Below are 11,439 nucleotides of genomic sequence, written 5' to 3' on the forward strand. Positions count from 1 at the left end.
GCCGGCTGGGAGAATTGGAGAGGCGGTCCCCTGAAACCAAGGCGACTGGCGCCCACACCACGCGCAGCCCCCGGACCAACTGAGAGAATTGGATCGGAAATCCCCAGCCCGCGGAGAACGGTGACGGGTGGGGGAGGCCCCTTCCAAACCCGTGACTCCCGGGGAACGTGCACTCTCTCGGGCGGGCCGCTGCCGCTGGCGCCCTCCCGCCACGCTTGTTGCCCAGGGCCGACTAGGAAATTCGGACGGGCTCTTTCCCTGGCTGCAGCGACCAGCAACCCTCCCTGCGTTCAGACCGCGGGCCGGCTCAAGCCGCTTTGGCTAGCGAACCCCCTGGACGGCGAGAGTTTTCCAAAGTTTAAGGTCCCACAGCACCGTTTACTGGTGGGACCCGCAGACAAACGTGTGCCACGAGCGCCACCTACTGGGCAGGATAAGAAAAACAGAACCCAGAGATTTCACAGAAAAATATTACAACCTTGCTGGGTCCAACACCAAGAGAAATCTGAATAAATGCCCAGACGCCAGCAGCAGAAGATAACTGTCCACGCTCAAAAGATTGAGAATATGGCTCAGTCAAAGGAACAAACCAATAGCTCAAATGAGACACAAGAGCTGAGACAACTAATGCTGAATATACGAACAGAAATGGAAAACCTCTTCAAAAATGAAATCGATAAATTGAGGGAGGACATGAAGAGGACATGGGCTGAACATAAAGAAGAAATAGAAAAACTGAAAAAACAAATCGCAGAACTTATGGAAGTGAAGGATAAAGTAGCAAACATAGAAAAAATAATGGATAGCTACAATGATAGATTTAAAGAGACAGAAGATAGAATTAGTGATTTGGAGGATGGAACATCTGAATTCCAAAAAGAAACAGAAACTATCGGGAAAAGAATGGAAAAATTTGAACAGGGTATCAGGGAACTCAAGGACAATATGAACCGCACAAATATACGTGTTGTGGGTGTCCCAGAAGGAGAAGAGAAGGGAAAGGAGGAGAAAAACTAATGGAAGAAATTTTCACTGAAAATTTCCCAACTCTTATGAAAGACCTAAAATTACAGATCCAAGAAGTGCAGCGCACCCCAAAGAGATTAGACCCAAATAGGCGTTCTCCAAGACACTTACTAGTTAGAATGTCAGAGGTCAAAGAGAAAGAGAAGATCTTGAAAGCAGCAAGAGAAAAACAATCCATTACATACAGGGGAAACCCAATAAGACTTTGTGTAGATTTCTCAGCAGAAACCATGGAAGCTAGAAGACAGTGGGATGATATATTTAAAATACTAAAAGAGAAAAACTGCCAACCAAGACTCCTATATCCAGCAAAATTATCCTTCAAAAATGAGGGAGAAATTAAAACATTCTCAGACAAAAAGTCACTGAAAGAATTTGTGACCAAGAGACCAGCTCTGCAAGAAATACTAAAGGGAGCACTAGAGTCAGATACAAAAAGACAGAAGAGAGAGATATGGAAAAGAGTGCAGAAAGAAGGAAAATCAGATATGATATATATAATACAAAAGGCAAAATGTTAGAGGAAAATATTATCCAAACAGTAATAACACTAAATGTCAATGGACTGAATTCCCCAATCAAAAGACATAGATTGGCAGAATGGATTAAAAAACAGGATCCTTCTATATGCTGTCTACAGGAAACACATCTTAGACCCAAAGATAAACATAGGTTGAAAGTGAAAGGTTGGGAAAAGATATTTCATGCAAATAACAACCAGAAAAGAGCAGGAGTGGCTATACTAATATCCAACAAATTAGACTTCAAATGTAAAACAGTTAAAAGAGACAAAGAAGGACACTATATACTAATAAAAGGAACAATTAAACAAGAAGACATAACAATCATAAATATTTACGCACCGAATCAGAATGCCCCAAAATACGTGAGGAATATACTGCAAACACTGAAAAGGGAAATAGACTCAACTACCATAATAGTTGGAGACTTCAACTCACCATCTCATCAAGGGACAGAACATCTAGATAGAGGATCAACAAAGAAATAGAGAATCTGAATATTACTATAAATGAACTAGACTTAATAGACATTTATAGGACATTACATCCCACAACAGCAGGATACACCTTTTTCTCAAGTGCTCATGGATCATTCTCAAAGATAGACCATATGCTGGGTCACAAAGCAAGTCTTAACAAATTTAAAAAGATTGAAATCTTACACAACACTTTCTCGGACCATAAAGGAATGATGTTGGAAATCAATAATAGGCAGAGTGCCAGAAAATTCACAAATACGTGGAGGCTCAACAACACACTCCTAAACAACAACTGGGTCAAAGAAGAAATTGCAAGAGAAATTAGCAAATACCTCGAGGCGAATGAAAATGAAAACACAACATATCAAAACTTATGGGACGCAGCAAAGGCAGTGCTAAGAGGGAAATTTATTGCTCTAAATGCCTATATCAGAAAAGAAGAAAAGGCAAAAATTCAGGAATTAACTATCCATTTGGAAGAACTGGAGAAAGAACAGCAAGCTAACCCCAAAGCAAGCAAAAGGAAAGAAATAACAAAGATCAGAGCAGAAATAAATGAAATTGAAAACATGAAAACAATAGAGAAAATCAATAAGGCCAGAAGTTGGTTCTATGAGAAAATCAATAAGATTGATGGGCCCTTAGCAAGATTGACAAAAAGAAGAAGAGAGAGGATGCAAATAAATAAGATCAGAAATGGAAGAGGAGACATAACTACTGACCTCACAGAAATAAAGGAGGTAATAACAGGATACTATGAACAACTTTATGCTAATAAATACAACAATTTAGAGGAAATGGACGGGTTCCTGGAAAGACATGAACAACCAACTTTGACTCAAGAAGACATAGATGACCTCAACAAACCAATCACAAGTAAAGAAATTGAATTAGTCATTCAAAAGCTTCCTAAAAAGAAAAGTCCAGGACCAGATGGCTTCACATGTGAATTCTACCAAACGTTCCAGAAAGAATTAGTACCAATTCTCTTCAAACTCTTCAAAAAAATCGAAGTGGAGGGAAAACTACCTAATTCATTCTATGAAGCCAACATCACCCTCATACCAAAACCAGGCAAAGATATTACAAAAAAAGAAAACTACAGACCAATCTCTCTAATGAGTACAGATGCAAAAATCCTCAATAAAATTCTAGCAAATCGTATCCAACAACACATTAAAAGAATTATACATCATGACCAAGTAGGATTCATCCCAGGTATGCAAGGATGGTTCAACATAAGAAAATCAATTAATGTAATACACCATATCAACAAATCAAAGCAGAAAAATCACATGATCATCTCAATTGATGCAGAGAAGGCATTCGACAAGATTCAACAACCTTTTCTGTTGAAAACACTTCAAAAGATAGGAATACAAGGGAACTTCCTTAAAATGATAGAGGGAATATATGAAAAACCCACAGCTAATATCATCCTCAATGGGGAAAAATTGAAAACTTTCCCCCTAAGATCAGGAACAAGACAAGGATGTCCACTATCACCACTATTATTCAACATTGTGTTGGAGGTTCTAGCCAGAGCAATTAGACAAGAAAAAGAAATACAAGACATCAAAATTGGAAAGGAAGAAGTAAAACTATCACTGTTTGCAGACGATATGATACTATACGTCGAAAACCCGGAAAAATCCACAACAAAACTACTAGAGCTAATAAATGAGTACAGCAAAGTAGCAGGTTACAAGATCAACATTCAAAAATCTGTAGCATTTCTATACACTAGTAATGAGCAAGCTGAGGGGGAAATCAAGAAACGAATCCCATTTACAATTGCAACTAAAAGAATAAAATACCTAGGAATAAATTTAACTAAAGAGACAAAAAACCTATATAAAGAAAACTACAAAAAACTGCTAAAAGAAATCACAGAAGACCTAAATAGATGGAAGGGCATACTGTGTTCATGGATTGGAAAACTAAATATAGTTAAGATGTCAATCCTACCTAAATTGATTTACAGATTCAATGCAATACCAATCAAAATCCCAACAACTTATTTTTCAGAAATAGAAAAACCAATAAGCAAATTTATCTGGAAGGGCAGGGTGCCCCGAATTGCTAAAAACATCTTGAGGAAAAAAAACGAAGCTGGAGGTCTCGCGCTGCCTGACTTTAAGGCATATTATGAAGCCACAGTGGTCAAAACAGCATGGTATTGGCATAAAGATAGATATATCGACCAATGGAATTGAATAGAGTGCTCAGATATAGACCCTCTCATCTATGGACATTTGATCTTTGATAAGGCAGTCAAGCCAACTCACCTGGGACAGAACAGTCTCTTCAATAAATGGTGCCTAGAGAACTGGATATCCATATACAAAAGAATGAAAGAAGACCCATCTCTCACACCCTATACAAAAGTTAACTCAAAATGGATCAAAGATCTAAACATTAGGTCTAAGACCATAAAACAGTTAGAGGAAAATGTAGGGAGATATCTTATGGATCTTACAACTGGAGGCGGTTTTATGGACCTTAAACCTAAAGCAAGAGCACTGAAGAAGGAAATAAATAAATGGGAACTCCTCAAAATTAAACACTTTTGTGCATCAAAGAACTTCATCAAGAAAGTAGAAAGACAGCCTTCACAATGGGAGACAATATTTGGAAATGATATATCAGATAAAGGTCTAGTATCCAGAATTTATAAAGAGATTGTTCATCTCAACAACAAAAAGACAGCCAACCCAATTACAAAATGGGAAAAAGACTTGAACAGACACCTCTCAGAAGAGGAAATACGGATGGCCAAGAGGCACATGAAGAGATGCTCAATGTCCCTGGCCATTAGAGAAATGCAAATCAAAACCACAATGAGATATCATCTCACACCCACCAGAATGGCCATGATCAACAAAACAGAAAATGACAAGTGCTGGAGAGGATGCGGAGAAAGAGGCACACTTATCCACTGTTGGTGGGAATGTCAAAGGGTGCAACCACTGTGGAAGGCAGTTTGGCGGTTCCTCAAAAAGCTGAATATAGAATTGCCATACGACCCAGCAATACCATTGCTAGGTATCTACTCAAAGGACTTAAGGGCAAAGACACAAACGGACATTTGCACACCAATGTTTATAGCAGCATTATTTACAATTGCAAAGAGATGGAAACAGCCAAAATCTCCATCAACAGAAGAGTGGCTAAACAAACTGTGGTATATACGTACGATGGAATATTATGCAGCTTTAAGACAAGATAAACTTATGAACCATGTAATAACATGGATGGACCTAGAGAATATTATGCTGAGTGAATCCAGCCAAAAACTAAAGGACAAATACTGTATGGTCCCACTGATGTGAACGGACATTCGAGAATAAACTTGAAATATGTCATTGGTAACAGAGTTCAGCAGGAGTTAGAAACAGGGTAAGACAATGGGTAATTGAAGCTGAAGGGATACAGACTGTGCCACAGGACTAGATACAAAAACTCAAAAATGGACAGCACAATAATACCTAATTGTAAAGTAATCATGTTAAAACACTGAATGAAGCTGCATCTGAGCTATAGGTTTTTGTTTTGTTTTGTGTTGTTTTGTTTTGATTTTACTATTATTACTTTTATTTTTTTCTCTATATTAACATTCTATATCTTTTTCGGTTATGTTGCTAGTTCTTCTAAACCAATGCAAATGTACTAAGAAATGATGATCATGCAGCTATGTGATGATCTTAAGAATTAATGATTGCATGTGTAGAATGGTATGATCTCTAAATGTTGGGTTAATTTCTTTTTTTCCGTTAATTAAAAAAAAAAAAAGAGAAGGGATAATTGGAGATGAAGGGATACAGACTGTACAACGGGACTACATATAAAAACTCAGAAATGGACAGCACAATACTACCCAATTGTAATGCAATTATGTTAAAACACTGAATGAAGCTGCATGTGAGGTATAGGTTTTTTGTTTTTGTTTTTTTTGTTTTTTTTTTCTTTCTATTATTGTTTTAATTCTTATTCTGTTGTCTTTTTATTTCTTTTTCTAAATCGATGCAAATGTACTAAGAAATGATGAATATGCAACTATGTGATGTTATTAAGAATTACTGATTGTACATGTAGATTGGAATGATTTCTAATTGTTTTGTTAATTCTTTTTTTAATTAATAAAAAAAAAAAAGAGAAGGGATAATTGGAGATGAAGGGATACAGACTGTGCAACGGGACTGGATGTGGAGACTCAGAAATGGACAGCACAATACTACCCAATTGTAAGGCAGTTATGTTGGAACACTGAATGAAGCTGCATGTGAGGTATAGGTTTTTTGTTTTTGTTTTTTTTGTTTTTTTTTCTTTCTATTATTGTTTTAATTCTTATTCTGTTGTCTTTTTGTTTCTTTTTCTGAATCGATGCAAATGTACTAAGAAATGATGAATATGCAACTATGTGATGTTATTAAGAATTACTGATTGTACATGTAGATTGGAATGATTTCTAATTGTTTTGTTAATTCTTTTTTTTAATCAATAAAAAAATAAAAAATAAAAAAAATAATAAAAAAAAGAATTAACAATTTCTTATAGTTTTCTCTATATAGGACTTTTGTCTCTTTAGTTAAATTTATTCCTAAATATTTTATTCTTTTGGTTGCAATTGTAAATGGAATTTTTTTCTTGATTTCCCCCTCAGATTGTTCATTACTAGTGTGTAGAAACACTACAGATTTTTGAGTGTTGATCTTGTAACCTGCCACTTTGCTGTACTCATTTATTAGCTCCAGTAGTTTTGCTGTGGATTTTTCAGGATTTTCAACATACAGTATCATATTATCTGCAAACAGTGGGAGTTTTACTTCTTCCTTTTCAATTTTGATGCCTTGTATTTCTTTTTCTTGTCTAGTTGCTCTGGTTAGAACTTCCAACACAATGTTGAATAACAATGGTGATAATGGACAGCCTTGTCTTGTTCCTGATCTTAGGGGGAAAGTTCTCAGTTTTTCCCCATTGAGGATGATGTTAGCTGTGGGTTTTTCATATATTCCCTTTAACATGTTGAGGAAGTTCCCTTCTATTCCTATCCTTTGAAGTGTTTTCAACAGGAAAGGATGTTGAATTTTGTCAAATGCCTTTTCTGCATCAATCGAGATGATCATGTGGTTTTTCTGCTTTGATTTGTTGATATATGTATTACATTAATGATTTTCCTGTGTTGAGCCATCCTTGCATACCTGGGATGAATCCTACTTGGTCATGGTGCATAATTCTTTTAATATGCTGTTGGATTCGATTTGTGAGAATTTTGTTGAAGATTTTTGCATCTATCTTCATAAGAGAGATTGGTCTGTAGTTTTCTTTTTTTTGTAACATCTTTGTCTGGCTTTGGTATAAGAGTGATGGCTTCATAGAATGAGTTAGGTAGCTTTCCCTCCTCTTCAGTTTTTTGGAAGAGTTTGAGCAGGCTTGCTACTAATTTTTTCTTGAAGTTTGGTAGAATTCACATGTGAAGCCATCTGGTACTGAACTTTTTCTTTTTTGGGGAGCTCCTTAATGACTGATTCAATTTCTTTACTTGTGATTGGTTTGTTGAGGTTGTTTATTTTTTCTCCAGTCAATGTTGGTTGTTCATGCCTTTCTAGGAAGTTGTCCATTTAATCTACATTGTCGAGTTTATTAGCATAAACTTATTCATAGTATCTTCTCATTACTTCCTTTATTTCTGTGTGGTCAGTGGTCATTTCTCCTCTTCCATTTCTGATTTTATTTATTTGCATCCTCTCTCTTCTTTTTGTCAACCTCACTAAGGGTCCATCAATCTTATTGATTTTCTCATAGAACCAATGTCTGGTTTTGTTGATTTTCTTGATTGCTTTCATGTTCTCAATTTCATTTATTTCTGCTCTAATCTTCATTATTTCTTTCCTTTTGCTTGCTTTGAGGTTAGTTTGCTGTCTTTCTCTAGTTCTTCCAAGTGGACAGTTAATTCCTCAATTTTTGCTCTATCTTCTTTTTTGATATAGGCATTTAGGGCAATAAATTTCCCTCTTATCACTGCCTTTGCTGCATCCCATAAATTTTAATATGTTGTGTTTTCATTTTCATTTTCCTCAACATGTTTACTGATTTATCTTGTAATTTTCTTCCTTGACCCACTGGTTGTTTAAGAGTGTGTTGTTGAGTATAATGTTCTATGAATGTCTGTTAAGTCTAGCTCATTTACTGTGCTATTCAAATTCTCTGTTTCTTTATTGATCCTCTGTCTAGATGTTCTGTCCATTAATGAGCGTGGGGAATTGAAGTCTCCAACTATTATGGTAGATGTGTATATTTCTCTTTTCAGTGTTTGCCTCATGTATTTTGGAGCATTCTGGCTCAATGCATAAATATTTATGATTGTTATGTCTTCTTGTTGAATTGTTCCTTTTATTAATACATAGTGTCCTTTGTCTCTTTTAACTATTTTACATTTGAAGTCTAATTTGTTGGATATTAGTATAGCTACTCCTGCTCTTTTCTGATTGTTTTTTGCATAAAATATCTTTTCCCAACCTTTCCCTTTCAACCTATGTTTATCTTTGGGTCTAAGATGCATTTCCTATAGACAGCATATAGATGGGTCCTGTTTTTTAATCCATTCTGCCAGTCTATATCTTTTGATGGGGGAGTTTAATCCATTAACATTTAGTGTTATTACTGTAATGGCAGTACTTTCTTCTACCATTTTGCCATTTGGATTTTATATGTCATATCTAATTTTCCTTCTTTTTACCTTTACTGATAGTCTTCATTTCTACACTCTTCTCCACACCTCTCTGTCCTGACGTTTCATATCTCTCTCTAGTGCTCCCTTTAGTATTTCTTGCAGAGCCAGTTTCTTGGTCACAAATTCTCTCAGTGATTTTTTTGTCTGAAAATGTTTTAATTTCCCCCTAATTTTTGAAGGACAATTTTGCTGGATATAGAATTCTTGGTTGGTAGTTTTTCTTTTTTAGTAATCTAAATATATTGTCCTACTGTCTTCTCACCTCCATGGTTTCTGCTGAGAAATCTACACATTAGTCTTATTTGGTTTCCCTTGTATGTGATGGATTGCTTTTCTCTTGCTGCTTTCAAGATCCTCTGTTGACATACAGCTTCAAACCACCATACTCCATCTTCTGTACCCCAAAAAGGCTTGTTCTTACTACATACAAAATGCATTCATTCCATCACAACATCCCAAAAGCCTTACTTCATTTCAATAACAATGCTAAGTACAAAGTCTCATCAAAATCAGTTATGGGCATGGTCTGTCCTGGGTCATAATTTCTCCTTTGTCTGTTGATCTGTAAAATCTAGAAAACAAACTCTTTGACATCTGACATTCTGATTATTAAGTGTCTTGGAGTACATCTATTTGGATCTATTCTCTTTGGGTATGTTGCACTTCTTGGATCTGTAACTTTAAGTCTTTCATAAAAGTTGGAAAATTTTCAGTGATAATTTCCTCCATTAGTTTTTCTCCCCCTTTTCCCCTCTCTCCTCCTTCTGGGACACCCACAACATGTATATTCATGTGCTTCATGTTGCCATTCAATTTCCAGAGTCCCTGCTCATATTTTTTTCCATTCTTTTCCCTATATTTTCTTTTGCTTGTTGGATTTCAGATATGTCGCCCTCCAATTCACTAATCCTATCTTCTGCCTCTTAAAATCTGACCTTGTAGGTTTCTACTGTTTTTTTTTTCATCTCTTCTACTGTGCCTTTCATTCCCATAAGTTCCGTGATTTATTTTTTCAGACTTTCAGTTTCTTCTTTTTGTTCATTCCTTGCCTTCTTTATATCCTCCCTCAATTTACTGATTTGATTTTTGATGAGGTTTTCCATGTCTGTTCAAACACTCTGAATTAATAGTTTCAATCCTGTATCTTATTTGAATTGTTGGCTTGTTCCTTTGACTGGGCCATATCTTCAATTTTCCGAGTATGATTCATTATTTTTTGCTGGCGTCTAGGCATTTACTTACCTTAATTAGTTTATTCTGGAGATTGTTTTCACTTTTTTTACCTAGGATTTTCTTGCTGGAAGACTTTGTTGTCTATCTGTTCTTTGACATTCAATTCAGCTTATTCTGAACCTCTAACTTGGGTTTTGTTTAACAGATCAGAATTTTTCAGTTGTTTTCTTGTTTCTTACCCTGCCTGTATGTTACCTTTTTTTTTTTTAACCCCCTTAGGAGGGTCTACTTAGATATTGTAAACCCAAGCCAGATTTTCCCAGACCAAACTGGCTTCCCATCAGGAGGAAAGAGTCACCTGCATCAGTTTTCCCTGAGAGTGAGACCTAGCAGGTTGAAAGAGTTTCCTATGAAGCCTCTGGACTCTCCATTTTTCCTATCCTGCCCAATATGTGGTGCTTGTCTGCCTGCTGGTCCCACTAGCATAAGGTGATGCGGTAACTTTAACTTCAGCAGACTGTCCCTGCTGGGGGCGTGGTGGAGACCAAGGAGAGATTGTAGGCTGGCTTTAATCATTTCCCTTTTCCAGACCATGGGGTCTGAATTCCTTGGGGGAGGGATTCCACCTGAGCTTGGCCCCACCCCTCTCCTGGGGAAGGCACAGGCCCCAGACAAGCTCTGAAACAAGCTCAGTCCTGCCTATGCCTAGGGCAATGGAGCCCAAGAAGCCTTGCAGCTGTATCCAAAGAGCAGTCAAGCTGTAGAAACACAGCCACCAAAACAAATGAGAAAAATCCTTTTCACAGCAGGATCCCCATTCCTCGAATTTGTCAATCAAGAGCTTAAGTTGGTACGTTGCTCTGTGTATCTCCAGGTCCTATGTGCCCCCTCCTTTCCTGCAGGGCCCAGACCTTTTCAAATCCCAAAAAACCTCTGTTTTATCTTTTTCTGTCAGCCCTGCCACCTCTGTGCCGGGGCAAAAACCAGTGACCTCCACTTTTACTCGAGGGTCAGCTGAGCTGGGGGCCTATTTTTAGTTGTCAGAATTTGTTAATTAATTCCACAATTGGCTTTTGGTTGCACTCAGCCTCTGCTGCTGGTAAAGTCTCTTTCCTTTCCCTTCTGGGAAGCAGTCTGTGGGGGAGGGGCACCAGATGCCACGGCTTGGGGGACTCTGGTTCTGGGTGGGCTCACAGCCGGTCCAGCTGGTCCAGACGGGAGTACGCTATATGTCCAGTCACTGACCTGGCCCCAGCAGTTGTTCTGTACTGTTCCTCATTATTTACTAACTGCCCTGGAGGACGAACTAAATCCCACACCTCACTAAGCTGCCATCTTGGCCCTCCTCTCATGTTCTTTTAATCTAAATCCAGTTTTGTAGGAGTACGCCTACTGTAGAATGGATTATTTTCATGGAGATGTCACCCCTATTCTTTCAAGGTGGGTCTTGGTTTACTGGAGTCCTTTAAAAGGGAGACATTTTGGAGAAAGCACAAATACTTAGAGA

Source organism: Tamandua tetradactyla, chromosome 15, assembly GCF_023851605.1.
Source record: "Tamandua tetradactyla isolate mTamTet1 chromosome 15, mTamTet1.pri, whole genome shotgun sequence".
Taxonomy (NCBI): domain Eukaryota; kingdom Metazoa; phylum Chordata; class Mammalia; order Pilosa; family Myrmecophagidae; genus Tamandua; species Tamandua tetradactyla.